The sequence below is a fragment of the Oncorhynchus gorbuscha genome, linkage group LG23 (assembly GCF_021184085.1).
Source record: "Oncorhynchus gorbuscha isolate QuinsamMale2020 ecotype Even-year linkage group LG23, OgorEven_v1.0, whole genome shotgun sequence".
Classification (NCBI taxonomy): Eukaryota; Metazoa; Chordata; class Actinopteri; order Salmoniformes; family Salmonidae; genus Oncorhynchus; species Oncorhynchus gorbuscha.
Genome location: NC_060195.1, coordinates 29,683,200 through 29,700,846, shown reverse-complemented (window position 1 = coordinate 29,700,846; position 17,647 = coordinate 29,683,200). Strand labels below are relative to the sequence as shown.

The 17,647-nt window shown below is 45.2% G+C and overlaps 1 protein-coding gene across 4 annotated transcripts in view; it reads right to left on the bottom strand.

Annotated features, from left to right (window-relative positions):
- The window catches only part of LOC124010531 (janus kinase and microtubule-interacting protein 1-like), a 59,384-nt gene extending 47,072 nt beyond the window's left edge, over nucleotides 1-12,312 (bottom strand). Inside the window, exon 1 of one of the 4 annotated variants that reach the window (XM_046323051.1) lies at nucleotides 11,904-12,312. The gene's annotated coding sequence lies outside the window, so the exon portion shown is untranslated. Of the gene's footprint in view, nucleotides 1-3,339; nucleotides 3,473-11,903 lie in introns of those variants that run through there. The other 3 variants (XM_046323049.1, XM_046323052.1, XM_046323050.1) reach the window with 3 other exon arrangements.
- Nucleotides 12,313-17,647: the final 5,335 nt, after the last annotated feature.

The following is a 17,647-nucleotide window of genomic DNA, read 5'->3' as shown; positions in this document are numbered from 1 at the left end:
ACTGTCAACAGCGGGTTTTTTTCAGCAAACTTAACATGTGTACAAATGTGTAGGAATATAATAAGATTCAACAACTGAGACAAACTGAACATGTTCCACAGACATGTGACTAACAGAAATTGAATAATGTGTCTCTAAACAAAAGGGGGGGGGTCAAAATCAGAAGTCAGTATCTGGTGTATTAAGTACTGCATTAAGTACTGCAGTGCATCTCCTCATGGACTAAACCAGACTTGCCAGGTCTTACTGTGAGATGTTACCCCACTCTTCCACCAAGGCACCTGCAAGTTCCCAGACATTTCTGGAGGGAATGCACCTTGCCCTCACACTCCAATCCAACAAGTCCCAGACGTGCTCAATGGGATTGAGATCTGGGCACTTTGCTGGCCATGGCAGAACACTGACATTCCTGTCTTGCAGGAAATCATGCACAGAACGAGCAGTATGGCTGGTGGCATTGTCATGCTGGAGGGTCATGTCAGGATGAGGACGATCAGCTGTCTGTCCTGTCTTCCTGTAGTGCTGTGTTAGGAGTCTCACAGCACGGACATTGCAATTTATTGCCCTGGCCACATCTGCAGGCCCCATGCCTCCTTGCAGCATGCCTAAGGCACATTCACACAGATGAGCAGGGACCCTGGGTATCTTTCTTTTGGTGTTTTTCCAGAGTCAGTAGAAAGGCCTCTTTAGTGTCCTAAGTTTTCATAACGGTGACCTTAATTGCCTACCGTCTGTAAGCTCAGTGTCTTAACGACCGTTCCACGGTCATTGTTAACCGGAAGCTTGCAAGTTCAAATCCCCGAACTGACAAGGTACAAACCTGTCGTTCAGCCCCTGAACTGGCAGTTAACCCACTGTTCCTAGGCCGTCATTGAAAATAAGAATTTGTTCTCAACTGACTTGCCTAGTTAAATAAAGGTTCATTTTTGTATATTTTTTTATGATTATGGTTCATTGAACACGCATGGGAAACAGTGTTTAAACCCTTTACAATGATGATCTGTGAAGTTATTTCGGTTTTTACGAATTATCTTTGAAAGACAGGGTCCTGAAAAAGGGACGTTTATTTTTTTGCTGAGTTTATAGTAGAGGTCGACCGATTAATCGGCATGGCCAATTTTAAGTTTTCATAACAATCGGTAATCGCCCTTTTTGGACACCGATCATGGCCGATTACATTGCACTCCACGAGGAGACTGCGTGGCAGGCTGACTACCTGTTATGTGAGTGCAGCAAGGAGCCAAGTTAAGGCGCTAGCTAGCATTAAACATATCTTATAAAAAACAATCAATCTTACCATAATCACTAGTTAACTACACATGGTTGATGATATTACTAGTTTATCTAGCTTGTCCTGCGTTGCATATAATCGATGCGGTGCCTGTTAATTTATCATTGAATCACAGCCTACTTCGCCAAACGGGTGATTTAGCAAGCGCATTCGCGAAAAAAGCACTATCAATTGCACCAATGGGTACCTAACCATAAACATCAACACCTTTCTTAAAATCAATACATATGTATATATTTTTAAACATGCATATTTAGTTAATAGAGTCAGGGTATATGCAACATTTTGGGCAGCCTGGCTCGTTGCAAACTAATTTGCCAGAACTTTACGTAATTATGACATAACATTGAAGGTGGTGCAATGTAACAGCAATATTTAGACTTAGGGATGCCACACATTAGATAAAATACAGAACGGTTCTGTATTTCACTGAAAGAATAAACGTTTTTGTTTTCGAAATGATAGTTTATGGATTTGACCATATTAATGACCTAAGGATTTGACAGAGCAGTCTGACTGAGCGATGGTAGGCAGCAGCAGGCTTGTAAGCATTCATTCAAACAGCACTTTACTGTGTTTGCCAGCAGCTCTTCATAATGCTTCAAGCATTGCGCTGTTTATTGCGCTGCGAGGGCCGCGCGTCGGGGCGGAGTGTACTGTCACAACTCCTACCGAAGGTGGTTCCCCTTCCTGTTCGGGTGGTGCTCGGCGGTCGTCGTCACCGGCCTACTAGCTGCCACTGATCCCTTTTCCCCCTTTCTGTTTATTGGTTTCACCTGTGTTCATTTTAGGCTGATTGGTCGGGCTTTATCATCCAGCAGGCCCACCTACTGGTTGTGCGGGATTGTTTGATGTACGTGTGTACACGTCTGTGTGTCACGGTTTTCCCAGTTTCTTGGGTTTTGCTGGACTGTTTAAGTCCCCCGTGTTTTGGGCATTTGTTTTGGTGTGCGCCCTGTGTTCCGTGGGGTTGGTGTATGTTCAGCGGTTTTGTGCATTAAAAGTATAGCACTACCCTGAACTCTCTGATTCCTGCGCCTGACTTCTCACCCACTACACCCCCGGACGTTACAGTTTCAAAAAAGTGTTCATTGAGTATTGTTGTAATTGTCATTATTACAAATAAATAAATAAAAATATATATGTTTTATGTTTATTTTAGTTAGTTTTTTTTCAAATCGGCCGATTAATCGGTTTCGGCTTTTTTTTTGGTCCTCCAATAATCGGTACCGGCGTTGAAAAATTATAATGGGTTGACCTCTAGTTTATATGTACGTGTTTGTTTTGGGCTTCGTCTCTGTCATGTTCATGACGTACACTATTTTGGGTAGGAAAAAAAAATGTTTTAGTATTCCTGTACCTGTCTTTATACAACGTGACACATAGACAGACCTCATCCAACCATATGGAGTTATTTGACCTCGATTTGAATAGGTCTCTAAAAACCTATTCCCATGAGAGAGACCACCTGTAATTTAGAACCATTACCATCAAATCCTCTGCATTAACAGGGCCATAACTCTCACTGGTCTACACACCTAATTCATACACCCACTAGTGTATACACACACTCTATTTATAGCAATCATGTGATCATGGTTCCATGTTTAATCAGTCAGTCGTATGAAAGGGAGCCAGTGCGAAAGACGGAACAGCTCCTCTGAGGTCTAGCTAGTTAAATGAGACAATCTACTTATCAAACACAACAAAGGGCTTAATTACACAACAGAGTTGGAGAAGGTGACTTAATGAGGAAATACTTCAAAGGACTTTCACAACACAGAGCGAGAGCACTATTTAGCCCTAAACAGAGTACACAGTGGCAGAATACTGGTCATTTTTGTATTTATTTTTTCCAAGAAGCTTCCCTTTTGAACTCGCCCAAATGCTCCAAACAGCCAAACATCACACAGAAGCAATACCCAAAACACTAGGAACTGACAGAATAAAATCCCAAAACACTACCATCAGAAGTTCAGATGTGAGTCCCAGACACTGCCTCTCAGTCTCACCAACAACTGAAGCTATGCCTCAGTACTGATACTCACCACACAGGAGAACCCAGAACCCGAGCAGAACCGGCTGGGCCAAACGACCAACCTGAACCTACGTCAGACAATGTGGTATTATTTAGAACACACCTTCCTTCCGGAGCCTTCCACCCCTGAGGCTTATACTTTGGTTAACACTACATTGTACTGAGTGAGCCTTTATTGTGGTACCATAATTGACATAGTGTACTCTGTACTACATTGTAGTAAAGGTGGTATTTCCACACTACAGAAATGACTGTAGCAGCTATAAACTGATAAGTTCAGTGCAATAGTAGTGCAGCAGTGAAGGCAGATGCCTTTAGACTGGCCTGGAGCTGAGAGCTCATGACCAAACACAGATGGCCAGTCTGCAGAACAGAGCCCACAGACATACACAGACAGAGATGGGTTAAACATTAACTTACCCAAAGTGACTGAAGTGAGACAGCGAGAGAAAATCCAATAAGTACACATAACACAAACCCTTATACACAAATACTACACCCCACACGGTCTGGGAATGAACCTATAAGAGGGAGGGGAGAAGGGAGGGAGGATGCACACTCAACACATACTGTAAATTACTTCCCAACAGGATTCTTACACGTACACTAGTCTGTGGTCTCAGCAGGTTGTGCTGTGATAAAAGCTGCAGCAGAGAGCGAGAGAACGATCAGACTGTGGATTTACAGAACAGGTCCGGCCAGACTCCAGGCACCAGTTCAGTGGCTGGGAGGTTGGGTGACGATATGCCTACGGTTGGGTGACGATAGGCCTACGGTTCAGTGGCTGGGAGGTTGGGTAACGATAGGCCTACGGTTCAGTGGCTGGGAGGTTGGGTAACGATAGGCCTACGGTTCAGTGGCTGGGAGGTAAGGGTAACGATAGGCCTACGGTTCAGTGGCTGGGAGGTTGGGTAACTACAGGGCTATGGTCAGAGGTGGAAAAGGACTCAATTGTCATACTTGAGTAAAGGTAAAGATACCTTAATATAAAATGACTCAAGTAAAAGTGAAAGTCAACCAGTAAAATATTACTTGAGTAAAATGTACTTAAGTACAGTCGTAGAAAAAGTACTCAATTGTCATACTTGAGTAAAAGTACAAAGTAAATGCTAACTTTTTTTGACAGCCAGGGGAACACTCCAACACTCCTTTTTACTGTCCTGCTAAGCATTCAAATTGTAACTAATACTTTTGGGTGTCAGGGAAAATGTATGGAGTAAAAAGTACATGATTTTCTTTAGGAATGTGGTGAAGTAAAAGTAGTCAAAAATTTAAAGTACAAAAAAAATACTTAAGTAAAAAATACTTTAAAGTACTACTTAAGTGCTTTACACCACTGACTATGGTTAAGTGGCTGGGAGGTTGGGTAACTGCAGAGCAGGGTAACGTGGCAAGAAAACATAACAGCAATCCAATTCACACACACCACACCGAAAACCAACTACACTATAATTGCAATGCTACTCACTCAAAACAACAAACAACCATAATACTGTCAAAACCACACAATACTCTCATAAAATGATCCCGTACCCATACACCACACTGACGGCCATGTTCACACACAATGACTGGAACAATACAAACACATAACTACCGTCTAGTCATTCACACACCATGTATACAAACAGCTCTATAATCACAACAGACCAAGTCATGATGGGCGCTGCAGTGTTGGTGAAGGGAGGTAGCACAGGGCTCAACACTAATCATGCAGTCTATTTAAAGAACTTCTATGATGAATGTGATGCAGCAATGGATGGGACTTATATAGGAGAGGGTGCGATCGTACAGCAGAGGTGTATATATAAGTCCCATCCATTGCTGCATCACATTCAGCATAGAAGTGTGGCTGTTCTGTGTTAATAGGCAGCGGTTGGGTGCTCATTGGTAGGACCATCATGTGACTGTCTGTCTATCTGTGTCTGTGTGTGTTTGTCTGTCTATCGGTGTCTGGCTGTGTGTGTCAGCAGTAGCCGCCCCTCCTCATCCCCTCACACACAGATGATAGGGCATCCAGTAATCTCGTTAAGACTCGCCCTCTCTCTCCATCTCCCCCTTCTCACCCCCTCCCCTCTCTCCATCTCACAATCTGATTGCACTGGGCTAAATGTCCACTCCACACTGCTGCCTGACTGTCTGTGGGTGTGAAACCCATCACTGCTTTCATTAGACTACTTCTAGGAGGGTCACTCTTACCTCTAACCCTTCTCAAGGCTACAGAGAGAGGGCTAGGAGGTCAGAGGTGAGGAACAGGGATACAGACCCAGCATTGAAAGCAAGGAGAGAGTACTTCTCCGTGTGAAATGTGAGGGAGGGAAGGCGGAGCAGGGCAATACTAAATGTATTAGAAGGGCAGGGATAACAGGGAAGGGGGGCTACTGTCAGGAGCTTGAGGGTTAGAGGAGAAGGGGGACTACTGTCAGGAGCTTGAGGGTTAGAGGAGAAGGGGGACTACTGTCAGGAGCTTGAGGGTTAGAGGAGAAGGGGGACTACTGTCAGGAGCTTGAGGGTTAGAGGAGAAGGGGGACTACTGTCAGGAGCTTGAGGGTTAGAGGAGAAGGGGGACTACTGTCAGGAGCTTGAGGGTTAGAGGAGAAGGGGGACTACTGTCAGGAGCTTGAGGGTTAGAGGAGAAGGGGGACTACTGTCAGGAGCTTGAGGGTTAGAGGAGAAGGGGGACTACTGTCAGGAGCTTGAGGGTTAGAGGAGAAGGGGGACTACTGTCAGGAGCTTGAGGGTTAGAGGAGAAGGGGGACTACTGTCAGGAGCTTGAGGGTTAGAGGAGAAGGGGGACTACTGTCAGGAGCTTGAGGGTTAGAGGAGAAGGGGGACTACTGTCAGGAGCTTGAGGGTTAGAGGAGAAGGGGGACTACTGTCAGGAGCTTGAGGGTTAGAGGAGAAGGGGGACTACTGTCAGGAGCTTGAGGGTTAGAGGAGAAGGGGGACTACTGTCAGGAGCTTGAGGGTTAGAGGAGAAGGGGGACTACTGTCAGGAGCTTGAGGGTTAGAGGAGAAGGGGGACTACTGTCAGGAGCTTGAGGGTTAGAGGAGAAGGGGGACTACTGTCAGGAGCTTGAGGGTTAGAGGAGAAGGGGGACTACTGTCAGGAGCTTGAGGGTTAGAGGAGAAGGGGGACTACTGTCAGGAGCTTGAGGGTTAGAGGAGAAGGGGGACTACTGTCAGGAGCTTGAGGGTTAGAGGAGAAGGGGGACTACTGTCAGGAGCTTGAGGGTTAGAGGAGAAGGGGGACTACTGTCAGGAGCTTGAGGGTTAGAGGAGAAGGGGTGAGTTCGGGCAGGAGGAAAGAACAAACAGTCTAGGGCAGGCAGATGTTGCCCTAAAGATGTTGCTCTATTCTAGGTCGATGTTTCCGTACCACAATCTAATTAGGAAAAAGTCAACCTGATGGCACATTTGGGTTTATCCCCATGTGCACACACACACACACCCAAAGCACCTGCGATCCTCCATCAATAATGATGTAAAGCACGCCACATATGTAGTGTGTCCACTTGGAGAAATCATCAGTGGCATAAACTCATGGATGCCAAGAGAAGCCAGGCTTCCAAGAAAAAAATAAAACATAAAATAATGTATGTTTTCATCATTTTCCTTCAATTCGCATCACCGGAGAAAGCATGCGAGCTAGCGAAACAGCGCCCCTCTGTCTAAGTATGTGTAGGCCATATATCTGACCCTATCTGGTTATAATGACATTGTTGCTGCTCGTAGCATTGAATCCAACCGGAAGCCAGTGAGCATTTGGCCTATAAAATAATAGCCAGTCGGCATTGAGCTAAACGGAGCGAGCTCAACTGTGAAAAAAAGTGTCAAGAGAAACCAGTTAGATTTTCTTTTTACCAGATCGGATTTGGCTTCACTCCTATCACAGAGAAATACGTCATCGATAGAAACAACTTGAACTGTTGCATCTCGTTGTGTTGTTGTACTCCGGTGGCTGGCTAGCGAACATGGTCCTTCTCCTAAATTAGCCATGGATGGATTTATGGTTTTACTTAATTATCTGTACTGGCCAATGATTCAAATGGTGATTCTTTCGGCCAACTCATCCAACCATAAAATGCATTGTGGCCCTGGGCTCCGAGGACACACGTTCAATATGTAGCTAGATGTAGAAGGCTAATGTAAACTTGCTAACTTTGCCCATGAAAAGGAAGTTAGGCTAGCGAGCAAGCATTTTAGCAGCCTACAGTAGGTCAACAAAAATACATGTGTGTACTGTATGACAGAGTCATAGACGTCTCATAAACATGAACGAGAGGAGGGCATTGGCGTTTCCCTACAAGTGCACTTGTGTGTATAAGGTAGTTGTTGTGAAATTGTTAGATTACTTATATATTACTACATGGTCGGAACTAGAAGCACAAGCATTTCACTACACTCGCATTAACATCTGCTAACCATGTGTATGTGACCAATAAAATTGGATTTGAAGTAGAGCGAGTCAATATGTATTTTCCTCTTGCATGAACAAACACACAAATCAGAACCACGGAAGCCACATTATATTTAGTTTATATTGATTGGACTAAATTGTTTTTGGTATCTTTTAGTTACTGTATTATACTAAGCCCTAAGTGAGGCTGGAATAGTGGAGGCTGCTCCTGTTCTTTGCAACTTGCAGTAATTCTCCATGGTTCTAAATCAATAGTTATTTAGTAGTGTGAAAATGTGAGAAACATGAACTTTCTTTACCATGCTGCAGGTCATGTAACTGTTTGTAACATGAAATATGCGTTGTGGACGTCACCAGACAGGTTGCTCTCCCGTTTTGTAATGAAACAAAGGTGTGGTGAATTTATTCTGCCACTGTCTTCATTTTGACTCGGCTTTAGCCTTTAGGCATATATCACAGTCGCAAGGCATATGAATAAGTTATAGAGCGAACAACGCAATTATCACACCTCATATTGTTGTAATGTGTCTTTTTTTCTGGCTTGGCTTCCCCAGTGATTTTACTGGAATGGCTGTGCATCCAGCTGCTTTGTGCAATATACACTACTGTAGTGTAGGTACATTACTGTAGTGTAGGTACTGTAGTGTAGGTACTGTAGTGTAGTGTAGATACATTACTGTAGTGTAGGTACTGTAGTGTAGGTACATTACTGTAGTGTAGGTACTGTAGTGTAGGTACAGTAGTGTAGGTACAGTAGTGTATATTGCACAAAGCAGCTGTAGGTACTGTAGTATAGGTACAGTAGTGAAGGTACAGTAGTGTAGTGTAGGTACAGTAGTGTAGGTACAGTAGTGTAGTGTAGGTACAGTAGTGAAGGTACAGTAGTGTAGGTACAGTAGTGTAGGTACTGTAGTGTAGTGTAGATACATTACTGTAGTGTAGGTACTGTAGTGTAGGTACAGTAGTGTAGGTACAGTAGTGTATATTGCACAAAGCAGCTGTAGGTACTGTAGTATAGGTACAGTAGTGAAGGTACAGTAGTGTAGTGTAGGTACAGTAGTGTAGGTACAGTAGTGTAGTGTAAGTACAGTAGTGTAGGTACTGTAGTGTAGGTACTGTAGTGTAGTGTAGATACATTACTGTAGTGTAGGTACTGTAGTGTAGGTACAGTAGTGTATATTGCACAAAGCAGCTGTAGGTACTGTAGTATAGGTACAGTAGTGTAGTGTAGGTACAGTAGTGAAGGTACAGTAGTGTAGTGTAGGTACAGTAGTGTAGGTACAGTAGTGTAGTGAAGGTACAGTAGTGTAGGTACAGTAGTGTAGTGAAGGTACAGTAGTGTAGGTACAGTAGTGTAGTGTAGGTACAGTAGTGAAGGTACAGTAGTGTAGGTACAGTAGTGTAGTGTAGGTACAGTAGTGTAGTGTAGGTACTGTAGTGAAGGTACAGTAGTGAAGGTACAGTAGTGTAGGTACAGTAGTGTAGTGTAGGTTACAGTAGTGTAGTGTAGGTACAGTAGTGTAGGTACAGTAGTGTAGGTACAGTAGTGTAGGTACTGTAGTGTAGTGTAGGTACAGTAGTGAAGGTACAGTAGTGTAGGTACAGTAGTGTAGTGTAGGTACAGTAGTGTAGTGTAGGTACAGTAGTGTAGTGAAGGTACAGTAGTGTAGTGAAGGTACAGTAGTGAAGGTACAGTAGTGTAGTGTAGGTACAGTAGTGTAGGTACAGTAGTGTAGTGTAGGTACAGTAGTGTAGGTATTGTAGTGTAGGTACAGTAGTGTAGTGTAGGTACAGTAGTGAAGGTACAGTAGTGTGGGTACAGTAGTGTAGTGTAGGTACAGTAGTGTAGGTACAGTAGTGTAGGTACAGTAGTGTAGTGTAGTGTAGGTACAGTAGTGTAGGTACAGTAGTGTAGGTACAGTAGTGTAGTGTAGGTACAGTAGTGTAGTGTAGGTACAGTAGTGTAGGTACAGTAGTGTAGTGAAGGTACAGTAGTGTAGGTACAGTAGTGTAGGTACAGTAGTGTAGGTACAGTAGTGTAGTGTAGGTACAGTAGTGTAGGTACAGTAGTGTAGGTACAGTAGTGTAGTGAAGGTACAGTAGTGTAGGTACAGTAGTGTAGGTACAGTAGTGTAGTGTAGGTACAGTAGTGTAGTGTAGGTACAGTAGTGTAGGTACAGTAGTGTAGGTACAGTAGTGTAGGTACAGTAGTGTAAGTGTAGGTACAGTAGTGAAGGTACAGTAGTGTAGTGTAGGTACAGTAGTGTAGTGAAGGTACAGTAGTGTAGTGTAGGTACAGTAGTGTAGGTACAGTAGTGTAGGTACAGTAGTGTAGGTACAGTAGTGTAGTGTAGGTACAGTAGTGTAGTGAAGGTACAGTAGTGTAGTGAAGGTACAGTAGTGTAGTGAAGGTACAGTAGTGTAGTGATGGTACAGTAGTGTAGGTACAGTACTGTAGGTACTGTACTGTAGGTACAGTAGTGTAGGTACAGTAGTGTAGGTACAGTAGTGTAGGTACAGTAGTGTAGGTACTGTAGTGAAAGTACTGTAGTGAAAGTACTGTAGTGAAAGTACTGTAGTGAAAGTACTGTAGTGAAAGTACTGTAGTGTAGGTACTGTAGTGTAGGTACTGTAGTGTAGGTACTGTAGGTACAGTATTGTAGTGTAGGTACAGTAGTGAAGGTACAGTAGTGTAGTGTAGGTACAGTAGTGTAGGTACAGTAGTGAAGGTACAGTAGTGAAGGTACTGTAGTGAAGGTACTGTAGTGTAGTGTAGGTACTGTAGTGTAGTGTAGGTACTGTAGTGTAGGTACAGTAGTGTAGTGTAGGTACTGTAGTGTAGTGTAGGTACTGTAGTGTAGGTACAGTAGTGTAGTGTAGGTACTGTAGTGTAGTGTAGGTACTGTAGTGTAGGTACAGTAGTGAAGGTACAGTAGTGTAGTGTAGGTACAGTAGTGTAGGTACAGTAGTGAGGGTACAGTAGTGAAGGTACAGTAGTGTAGTGTAGGTACTGTAGTGTAGTGTAGGTACTGTAGTGTAGGTACAGTAGTGTAGTGTAGGTACTGTAGTGTAGGTACTGTAGTGTAGGTACTGTAGTGTAGTGTAGTGTAGGTACAGTAGTGTAGGTACAGTAGTGTAGGCTAGGCTCACTCTCGACAAACACCAAACCTGTTCGAGAGCGTGGTGGAGGGGTGCAGGCTACTGTCAGGGACCCGGCAGAGATGTTCTTTTCTTTCGCCAACTCTAATGAGCTGTCAAATCATCCCAAATGCCTGGGAGATTTGGGGGGGGGGGGTACGCTGGGGTTAAGCCACTGGTCTGACAGGCTGGCATGTGTGTCCAACCACACCCTTGGCTGTGTGGAGCTCTGTATAAACCCACCATCAGGCCGGTGTCCACATCAGTCAGTAGTAGGCTGTCATTCTGATAAAAACACAATGTTCCACCATTGGCCATGGGTGGGTGCCATGATGAAGAGCACAGCCCATGACGTGCAAATAAGCACATGCAAAATAGCAGTCTCGAGCGTGCTGACGGGTCTGAGGATCACGCCCCACGGGTGCTCGTGTCATTTCCACCCCGTAGCTAACCGACTGTGGCTGGTGATCCATGGGCAACATAACGAACATGTTAACGCCTAACTAATGATCGGGTGTATTTTGCCTTGCTACCATATGCCATGCACCAATGTCATATAGGCTACTAGCCATTGTAATACATAACTTTAACACGCCGTTGTTGGCTACAGTCCAGACCCATAAATCACAACTTATTTTTCCAACATCTGTAGCTGGAGATGGATATGTCACCAGCACATCAGCTATTAACCGCCACCGCCACCGCCACCGACTGCAGACCACAGCATCATGACCGATATGCCTGTCTCTAAAAAGTTGAAGAACAGTATATTATACTATTGTGGTTGTGTTGCAACATCCGCAGCCTAGACAGTGATTTACACGGACTCTGTACAGAAGATACAATGTAAACGCATGTATCCATACAGCGAGGCGATGCCAGCACTACCTCGACATTAGAGGACGTCGCTCTCTGTAGAAGCCAGTCTGCCTGCCTGTCAGAGTTTGCGCAGGTAGCACACATTTATAAACCAGCAGAGCTGTGGGGCTGACCAACTGGCCAACATATACACTTACTTAAATGTTGTCTGTCATCAAGTGGGAGGTAGCCTTGTCTGTTTGGGGCTCCGACAGAGATGTCAAACGTTTCTGTTCGACTGGTTCTCACCCACTACGGCAGCGGTGCCTCGGCATCGGTCCGAGAGAGAGAGCGCACACCTCACCTCGATTTGAGAGATGCTGTGCAGCTGGGCGTTCTCTTTTTTCCGCAGTCGGGCAGGTAAGTTACAAACTTATCCTCTCAAGTAGCCTGTTATTAATTAACCCCTTTTTAACTAGCAGCAGAGGGTAACGTTGAGCAAAATGTAGGCTAAATTCCACTAAAACGTTAACGTGGTGGCCAGACTGGATTTACTGTTCTGCTGTGGGTTTCTCAAGGCACACCCGGCACGCTGTCACACGCCACGCCTACACATGACGTCGGCTTTCAAAACGTTTCATCCAGCGTCCCAAGGCCACGTTCAGTTGCCAAACGTTTTCGAACGTTGCAGATAGAAATGTCGTGAATAGAGCTAACGCGGTTCCTTATATCGGAGAGGCATATTTGTTCTACATAGAACCAACATACGTATATCTGAACGTTCAAAACATCCTGCTGAACGCTCCCCAGCTATTAAGACTGGATAGTAGCCTATGATGTCGGGATAATGTGTTTCCTAGTCAGAACTCGGAAATGTGGGATTTGTTTTATTTATTATTATAATTTATTTAACATTGTATTTAACTAGGGAAGTCAGTTAAGAACAAATGACTATTTTCAATGACGGCCCCTGGACAGTGGGTTAACTGCCTTGTTCAGGACATATTTTTACTTTATCAGCTCGGGGATTCGAGCGCGCATTTCAAAAACGGTAACTAAATCCGTTACATTACCAGCTAAAATATTGTAATCGGATTACAGATACTTTTGAAATACTTCGAGGATTACTTTTAAATTCAGAAAGGATCAGGGGCGAAAATCTGATATCAACTTTGGAGGGGACAATTACATTACATTTTCTCAAGAGCAATTCCCGAGGGGGACACCAAAAGTAGTGCTGTAATATGTTAAATGTATATTGAGGAACCATAATTACTACTACTGGATAATTGATAGGTACAGTAGTTCAATGAAGGGTTGTCCCAACTTGTTAAAATGTTTAAATCATTATAATACTCCTACTAATACTAGTTATAGCAGTGTTCCTTATCAGTCCAGTATGTATGCAGGTATTTGTATTTACAACCAGCAATACCAAGCAAGGCCAGTAGGTGGACCATCACAAAGTTGGTCTATGAGCTGAACTGACCTTTTTATTTACCTTTTTCTGATTCATTTATATCATCATTAAATATGTGACGCTGGTTTGAGTCTATTACAACATCTTTACAAGAACAAAACGCTCAGAATAAGTACAGTTCTAAAAGCAAGATAACTACTTCAATGAAAAACCCAAACAAATCAACCAAAATATCCTTCAGAAATACCTAGTTATTGTTCAGTCAGTGTCTCAACTCTTCAAATAACAGCTATGGACAAGTATGTCACACAAAGTATGCAATTTTAAATTAAATAAATAATGAGTAAGTGTACTGTCATGTACTAAAAACTACTAAACAAAATAACATATCATACTATACAGCAGGGGGTCTCAAACAGGGTAGGTGGACCCCTAGGGGTCCCTGGTGTAATGGCAAGGGGTCCATGAAATAAAAAAGTGTAATGAACGTATTCAGCAGCACAAGGATTCCAATAACTTTACATATAATATAGAGGGGGTGGAGGTCCCTGAGGACCACTCAAAACCTTGCCTCATAATATGCAGGTGTTCCAGTAACTTTACATATAATATAGAGGGGTGGAGGTCCCTGAGGACCACACAAAACCTTGCCTCATAATATGCAGGGGTTCCAGTAACTTTACATATAATATAGAGGGGGTGGAGGTCCCTCAGGACCACTCAAAACCTTGCCTCATAATATGCAGGGGTTCCAGTAACTTTACATATAATATAGAGGGGGTGGAGGTCCCTGAGGACCACTCAAAACCTTGCCTCATAATATGCAGGGGTTCCAGTAACTTTACATATAATATAGAAGGGGTGGAGGTCCCTGAGGACCACTCAAATCCTTGCCTCATAATATGCAGGGGTTCCAGTAACTTTACATATAATATAGAGGGGGTGGAGGTCCCTGAGGACCATTCAAAACCTTGCCTCATAATATGCAGGGGTTCCAGTAACTTTACATATAATATACAGGGGGTGGATGTCCCTGAGGACCACTCAAAACCTTGCCTCAAAATATGCAGAGGTTCCAGTACCGAAAAAAATTTGAGAACCACTGTTATAAACACTACTGAACAAAAGAAACAAACATATGTTTGTGGGTTTCAATGGATCCAACACATTGCTGGTAGATATTTTCCCTCAAGACTGTCCAGCCTGTCTTTATGTACATTACAGACAAAATTCTGATCAGCACCTCAACTTGATCAACCAACCCCCGCACCTCCACTGGAAGCCTCCTGAGGACCTCTGCTGCCTCTCCACTGCTGCTACAGGGATATTTGTTGCGAAAGAGAGGCAACTGCACTGAAAGAGAATTTATGTTCAGCTCAGGGTACTGATCTAGAGACTCATCCAACTCCCCCATGAGAAGCACTCTTTCCAACTCTTACAGAATGTTTAGACTGTCCTGGTCAAACTGAACCTCCACACCATCCAACACTTAAAAATATTCTGCCCTATAGTGATCCACTGCTTTGCCAGCAAATCGTCTTGAGTGTGTCTCAATGGATTCAATCAATGTTGTTGCTTTCTCATACAGTGCAAGGTAGCTTTCGTCATTTCGTCACTAATGTTTACCTCAAGCACTGGATAACTGGGGACAGATTGGATTTATCTGGTGTGCTGTTACAGTTACACAGTGGCGGTGGGTTTGCCAGTTTAGAATTTCACAATGGCTTTTCTCCAGTTCCTAAATCCTGCACTAATGAAGGCAGCATCTGCTCTTTGGCCAAAAGATGGCTGGCTTGAAAACCCTTGGCTACAGTGAAAACAACACTCCTTTTATTGATGGATTATAATGTAGCCAGGGGAAATCACCAAACCATCTCTCTTGAAACGTCAGCACTCTGTTGGCAAGAGTTTGTGGTTCTATAAATTGTGGGTGTGGCTGATATGTTTTTGTGCCATCACTCAGGTGACTGGTCAATGCTGTGCCACCGTCCCCTATACTGGTCCTGCCGTGGCTGTGTCACTGTCCCCTATACTGGTGCAGCTGGCAACAAGGTTGACACCTGGTCCTGCCGTGGCTGTGCCACTGTCCCCTATACTGGTGCAGCTGGCAACAAGGGTGACACCTGGTCCTGCCGTGGCTGTGCCACTGTCCCCTATACTGGTGCAGCTGGCAACAAGGTTGACACCTGGTCCTGCCGTGGCTGTGCCACTGTCCCCTATACTGGTGCAGCTGGCAACAAAGGTGACACCTGGTCCTGCCGTGGCTGTGCCACTGTCCCCTATACTGGTGCAGCTGGCAACAAGGTTGACACCTGGTCCTGCCGTGGCTGTGCCACTGTCCCCTATACTGGTGCAGCTGGCAACAAGGGTGACACCTGGTCCTGCCGTGGCTCTGCCACTGTCCCCTATACTGGTGCAGCTGGCAACAAGGGTGACACCTGGTCCTGCCGTGGCTGTGACACTGTCCCCTATACTGGTGCAGCTGGCAACAAGGTTGACACCTGGTCCTGCCGTGGCTCTGCCACTGTCCCCTATACTGGTGCAGCTGGCAACAAGGTTGACACCTGGTCCTGCCGTGGCTGTGCCACTGTCCCATATACTGGTGCTGCTGGCAACAATGTTGACACCTCGTCCTGCCGTGGCTGTGCCACTGTCCCCTATACTGGTGCAGCTGGCAACAAGGTTGACACCTGGTCCTGCCGTGGCTGTGCCACTGTCCCCTATACTGGTGCTGCTGGCAACAAGGTTGAGTTTAAGTTGAGAGTGGGGGAATCCATGGCATTTTCCAATTATGTCCCTATTTTACAAGTCTAAAAAAGAGAACCTTTCATAATGTTGCCAAACAAAGACTCAACAAACTTACCTGAGACTCCCTGTCTCTGCCAGTCTGTCCCTGCCTATCAGTCTCTGTCAGTCTGTCCCTGCCTATCAGTCTCTGTCAGTCTGTCCCTGCCTATCAGTCTCTGCCAGTCTGTCCCTGCCTATCAGTCTCTGCCAGTCTGTCCCTGCCTATCAGTCTCTGTCAGTCTGTCCCTGCCTATCAGTCTCTGTCAGTCTGTCCCTGCCTATCAGTCTCTGTCAGTCTGTCCCTGCCTATCAGTCTCTGTCAGTCTGTCCCTGCCTATCAGTCTCTGTCAGTCTGTCCCTGCCTATCAGTCTCTGTCAGTCTGTCCCTGCCTATCAGTCTCTGTCAGTCTGTCCCTGCCTATCAGTCTCTGTCAGTCTGTCCCTGCCTATCAGTCTCTGTCAGTCTGTCCCAGCCTATCAGTCTCTGTCAGTCTGTCCCTGCCTATCAGTCTCTGTCAGTCTGTCCCTGCCTATCAGTCTCTGTCAGTCTGTCCCTGCCCATCTGTCCCCAGCTCTGATGTCTGTGTGCCCTCTGTTGCCTGATCTGCCTAATGACATCATTGTGAAATGTTACCATTAGCATTTTACTTCTTTCTAATGAACATTTTATCAACGAGTCTTAGGCTACTAGGGTTCTTGTTTTGCGTTTTGTAAACTGAAAAATACTCTGATGTCTGTCTTTTTACTTTTTCCTACCTGGCAGGCTGGCTAGCTGCACACACACACGCACGCACGCACGCACACACACACACACACACACACGCACACACGCGCCCTCAGAGCATGCGCAGACCAGCTGGCCGGTGTGTTTACGGACATATTCAATCAATCCCTATACCAGTCTGCTGTTCCCACATGCTTCAAGAGGGCCACCATTGTTCCTGTTCCCAAGAAAGCTAAGGTAACTGAGCTAAACGACTACCGCCCCGTAGCACTCACTTCCGTCATCATGAAGTGCTTTGAGAGACTAGTCAAGGACCATATCACCTCCACCCTACCTGACACCCTAGACCCACTCCAATTTGCTTACCGCCCAAATAGGTCCACAGACGATGCAATCTCAACCACACTGCACACTGCCCTAACCCACCTGGACAAGAGGAATACCTATGTGAGAATGCTGTTCATCGACTACAGCTCGGCATTCAACACCATAGTACCCCCCAAGCTCGTCATCAAGCTCGAGACCCTGGGTCTCGACCCCGCCCTGTGCAACTGGGTACTGGACTTCCTGACGGGCCGCCCCCAGGTGGTGAGGGTAGGCAACAACATCTCCTCCCCGCTGATCCTCAACACGGGGGCCCCACAAGGGTGCGTTCTGAGCCCTCTCCTGTACTCCCTGTTCACCCACGACTGCGTGGCCACGCACGCCTCCAACTCAATCATCAAGTTTGCGGACGACACATCAGTGGTAGGCTTGATTACCAACAACGACGAGACGGCCTACAGGGAGGAGGTGAGGGCCCTCGGAGTGTGGTTTCAGGAAAATAACCTCACACTCAACGTCAACAAAACTAAGGAGATGATTGTGGACTTCAGGAAACAGCAGAGGGAACACCCCCCCTATCCACATCGATGGAACAGTAGTGGAGAGGGTAGCTAGTTTTAAGTTCCTCGGCATACACATCACAGACAAACTGAATTGGTCCACTCACACTGACAACGTCGTGAAGAAGGCGCAGCAGCGCCTATTCA